This window comes from Ruditapes philippinarum, unplaced genomic scaffold (assembly GCF_026571515.1).
Source record: "Ruditapes philippinarum isolate M1 unplaced genomic scaffold, ASM2657151v2 ctg2426_1_1_1_1, whole genome shotgun sequence".
Taxonomy (NCBI): Eukaryota; Metazoa; Mollusca; class Bivalvia; order Venerida; family Veneridae; genus Ruditapes; species Ruditapes philippinarum.
This window is the reverse complement of record NW_026855841.1, coordinates 68,082-73,828: the sequence shown is the minus strand read 5'-3', so window position 1 is coordinate 73,828 and position 5,747 is coordinate 68,082.

The following is a 5,747-nucleotide window of genomic DNA, read 5'->3' as shown; positions in this document are numbered from 1 at the left end:
TTCCAAGAACAATTAACAAATCAAATAATGAATAATTAGAACTTAGGGTGAAATTTGTATTTAACATTCATTCCATTACAAGTTTTACATGTGTTCGATTTCAATCTTGAATCTATAATCCGATAGTTCTTTGAATTATTTTTTTTAAATATATGAACGTGAACTTAATCATAGATTAAAAACTAGGTTCTTCCAAGATTAGTAGGCTATTAAGGCATGCACTTTTCATTTAAGCTTTTGCTAATATGTAAAGTTTAATCTAAGTTTAATTTTTGACATGTTATGTGGATTTATTAGTTTATAGCAGTCACACTCTTTTAAAAAGATCAACAACTGGACATTCACTTATATCCATTAATAGACTTAATGTTTACTTAAAAATAATAGTTCTTATGTCAACTTGTATACATATTATTTATATCACCTACCATAATATAACTTAGCTAATATAATGTTTAAGACGACTTAACAAACAAGACTCTGATTTAAAAGTAGAAATGTTAAAAAGTCAGTATCACTTTCACAATGGGTGTGTTTAATGTGGTTTTAAATGCTTACTTTTTATAATAAGACAATGTTTACAATATTTTATATGGCATGCCACGCGAATAGTCGATGAATTTAGACTTAAACTTAGATATTAACTTAAAAATTGAATATTACCAGTTTGAGGCAATTCAACTTTAACGAGTTTGCCTTAAAGCAGCACGCTTCCAGATTTAAACTAATGTTGATGGATAAAACAGAAAGTGCTTGTAAAATAATAAAAGTTTTGTAAAATGAACAAATAAAGATATCTGAATTAGCACAATGCACTTAAAGCCCATATAAAGTTAATAAAAATGATTCAAAATATATATAACTAGCCCTTTTCCGTATGTAACAGGGTGGACATATGATAAAAATACTAAATCCAGCTCCCATTCATTACTATGTGAATACTTATACATTTTTCAATTTTATGATACATTTTTCTAAACTTTGATTCAGTGAACCTGTGTAAGCGCATAAGAAGATGAGCTACGTTTAACATGCTTTCCCTTATATCTCTCTAGTCAATATACTTATCTTAATAATGAATTTTTATCAAGAAGTGTGCCTTAAATTCCACGCGATATAGTTAAGCTATTGAACGGATTTTCTTGTCAGATTTTAATTAGCTGTGATGTATAGGTCTATCAGTCAATTTTATTGTTCCTATACATGCCATTTTTCATAAATAACGCATTAGAACCATCTACTGTACAAGTATTTTTGTACGTTAGAAAGAGAGACGTAAAATTGTTTTAAAGCTACTTGCCTCCAGCTGAATCAAAATATTTCAATAAGATCAAACTTGAGAATATGTACTAAGATGTAAGGAAAAGTAAAAAGTTTCAAGATTCAAGTAATATTTTACATATTATGTACAATAAATGACTGTCTTATCAGTATTTACAACTGTATTTCTACTATTTATGCATATTTTGACCACAGTTTGGTTATGCACTGATTTGTAAGTGCCATTGATAACGTGTAAATTGGTTCCTTTTGGTTACTTTACATTATTACACATTAAAATACATTTTCAAATTTTTCATGAAAATTAGCATGAATCTGGAGGCGTACTGCTTTAATACTCAATTTATACAGAAACGATCCTAAATTGGTAAATTCATTGTTGCTTTTATTTCCTAATGTGCTCCTTCAATTGTCCCTTGTTTACAACACTCACAAAAGAGAAGTTTATATAAGTGTCCTTTTCAACAGCAGGTGCTCATCTGTGCCGAATGCTTTTTACAACTTTTTTGGACATATCAGTAATAAATGATTTGCTATTTCTCATTTGTATTTAATTGGCCAGTGAATTTGAATTGAGAACGTTAATTGCTCTTATATAAAGTCTCAAAATAAAGTTGTACATGTATAATAAATACTATGGGAGGATCGGTGTCTCAATATTGTGGAAAGATATCAAAGTCCTAACAATTAGCAAGTATAAAAATCTACACGGAACAAAATAAGCTGTAATTGTAAAATATGTCTTCTGTATAAAATCTCTTCCTTCCAGGAAATTTTTAATGCATCAAGTATTAAATATTTTGACAAGTATAAAAAAATAAAAACAAACAATTCATCTTGCTAAAATCATTTCATTATAATCTATTTTACAAACAAATACCTCGTGCAGCATGTTTATTCATCTTTATTTGTCCAAAACGGTCAGTTGAAACTGTTATTGTTAGTTGATACTGACCGTCCATTATGAAAATATTGGCAAAATTGTCACTTAGCATAGTAATGTAATGTAAATGAGGGTATGTAGAACTTGAAAGGAGGACTATCTTTATGTCAGAGTAGCGTTGCATGTTTAGCATGCAGACTATGCCTTCAAATAACATATTGCTCACTGACGCTCGACAATGTGATTCAGCTTGACAATACAGAACGAAAAGATGGCACTGTCATTTGGTTATGTTCAGTTTCGTTTTGCAATTTTGAGCGTCATACCGCATTGTTGCGATCTCTCTTTGAATTGCCGTCTGTCGACCCGAAATTAAATGGCCACCTGCAATATATAAGAATAGATCTGATTGAGATTTTTGTAAAATGTGGCGGTTGAAGATATTTTAAAACTTGCAAGTGATTCTAATTTTTTTTTTAAACTTTTAAAATATTTGATGGAAACAATTAACGCGTTAAAGCTTACTATTTCGAAAAATAGAATTTGAGTACTTAATAATTAGGTAAAAAAGACGTCAAGAAGCCAAATTCACTTAATCTTATTATAAATATTCATAAGCCTGGGTCAAAGATCATTAAGATTTTTTCTATGCACAAACTCAGATCTCAAGTATTTAGTTGGTCCGAAACTAGTACATAATGCATTGACCAATGAAAATCTTGCAATTCGTGACAGAGCTGAGGAAAAAAGCTCGAGGCCAGGAACCAATACCGTTTGGTTTGACAGGACTGATATCTACAGAAACCAGTCAGGTATTTATTTCTGAGATTATAATTTTTAAAAAAATTGTTAAACTGACTTGCATTTCAAATATTTTTTCATTAATTTGAAGAAATGATAACGGCCGATTATTAATTAGCTGTGTTCGATTGAATCCAACTTTGTGAAGAGATAGGACAGTTGCTATTTTCAATTTATCTGTGAATATTCTTAGGCTACCACTTTTTTGTTGCCTATGGTTGTTATTGTCCTCGGTATGCAGTCCTTACATACATGTAGGCAGAAGATTTATTGTATCAATACATCTTCTGCAAATGTAGATATGAAATCGATACATTTTTTTGTTTTAGTTTTTTGATCAAGAATATAACTTTCTTTTGTTGTTTTATAGGAAAAAAGCACGATGTTTTAAAAACATTTTGAAAATATCTAATAATCTTTTTTTTTTCTTTTTTATGTCCCCCTTCGAAGAGGGGGTACATTGTTTTGCTAATGTCGGTCGGTCTGTCCGTCTGTCCGTCGGTAGACCACATGGTTTCCGCTGATTATCTTGGAAACTATCTTGGAAACTATTTATCACAAGGTCTTCATATTTCATATAGTGATTGGTCATAACTAGTAGATGACCCCTATTAATTTTTTGGTCACAAGGTCGAAGGTCAAGGTCAAAGGGGCCTTAAATGTCAGAATGGTTTTCGCTGATTATCTTGAAAAGTATTTACCACAAAGTCTTCATATTTCACATAGTGATTGGTCATAACTAGTAGTTGACCCCTATTGATTTTGAGGTCACTAGGTCTAAGGTCAAGATCACAGGGGCCTTGAATGGTAATATGATTTCCGCTTATTACCCTTTTTACTATTGATCACAAAGTCTTTATATTTCACATATTGATTGGTCATAATTAATAGATGAACCCTATTGATTTTAGGGTCACCAGGTCAAATGTCAATGTCACAGGGTCCTTGAATGGTAGTATGATTACAGCTCATTATCTTGAAAGATAATTATCACAAAGTCTTCATATTTCACATAGTGATTGGTCATAACAAGCAGATGACCTTTATTTGCTTTTGGGGTCATTAGGTCAAAGGTCACGGTCACATGGGCATTAGATGTCAGAATTATATTCGCTTATTATCTTGAAAACTTTTTATCACAAAGTCTTCACATACTGATTGGTCATAACTAGTAAGTGACTCCTATTGATTTTGGGGTCACTAGGTCAAAGGTCACAGGGTTATTGAATGTGAGTATGGTTTCCGTTTATTATCTTGAAAGCTTTTTATCACAAAGTCTTCATATTTCTAATATTGATATGTCATAACTATTAGATGACCTCTATTGATTTTGGGGTCACTAGGTCAAGGTCACAGGGTTGTTTTTTAATTGGTTTTTGTTATGTTTTGTTGCTTTTGTAAATATTACTTTTGCCGACATCACGTGCATCCCTTGATCAGTAAAGTAATTTACTAAATTTGCGACTTCTAATTAATATTGTGAGTAGACTTAAATTTACCCGGAGAATGAAGGGGTGATTACTGCGTGAACGTTTGACGTCCTATTTTTTCACGGAACCTTGTTTTCATATTAACACTTATTTCATAATTCATTAACGTATTTCTTGAATTGCTTAATAATAGTTAAAAACAACTGGTCCAGTAATAAACATGTATAATTATGTTCCGACGGCACCAGGATTCCGGATACCGTCGAAGACCGGAGACCGTAGTTCGTCATTAAGTGCGTTAAAAAACTATTTCCGGGAGGAGGTGTCATGGCGGAAATTGGCGAATAAATTATTCAATTTTTCTGTATCTTGATTCCTCTGTGTTTTTGAACACTATGGATCACATCAAAACGCCAAAAGTAAGCACCATATTTTTCGACATATTTATGTAACAGGCTTAAGTGTTGTCAGTCTTGTTTAAGCTTGGAAATTTATATTTTTTTTGGTCACCATATTTTTTGCCTTTTGCCTTCTGACGTTCTGTTCATCACTTGACATCAGAGTTCATCATCTGAAATGTCAGATAGTAACTGTTATTTTTTCATTTCATATTTATTTTTATTTATTTATTATGAGTAGAAATTTTTGAAGGACGTAGTTTCTCAGGTTTGTCATTGTCTCTAAGTATTTCTTTCTACTTCTTTTTATCAAATGATGGGGTCCCCAGTAGTCCAATATATTAGACGTTACAGGCTTGTTATAGTTTTTGTCGGTCAAGCCTGACGTCTAATAGTTATTGCTCAAAAACGCATAGCATCATAAAAAATTCCAAAAATGTCTATTGTCTTGCCTTTCAAGCTTTACTCAAGAGCTAATCTTATTTTCTTTCAATTTCATGCTCAATCATACACAAAAACTTTCAAACGATGTACTTATCAATTTAAAATAAAATATAAACATCAATCTATTTTTGTCTTTCAGCCATACTGGTTAAGCAAGGTGCTTTACAGATTGATTCCAAATTTTTGAACGGAAAATTATATTCGAACACACTGACGGTGCATGGGCAATTATTTCGTTAAAAAAATATTCCGTTAGATTGTTCTGACTCAGTTAAACGCTTGCATTTGAATTAGCCAATCAGATTTCGCGCACTTTACGGCCGCCATTTGTTTATCGGCTGTAAAAGGAATTGAAATACAGTAGAGGATTTAATCATGATTTTTCGGATGTGACAGTTTAATTATTTTGACAAAAGGTATTTATTTTTTAGTTTTGTTCATAAATAGGTCAAAAATTATGTAAATACACGCTGTCTTCATTGTTTTTCGTTCCGCCCGATTTTCTGGCGG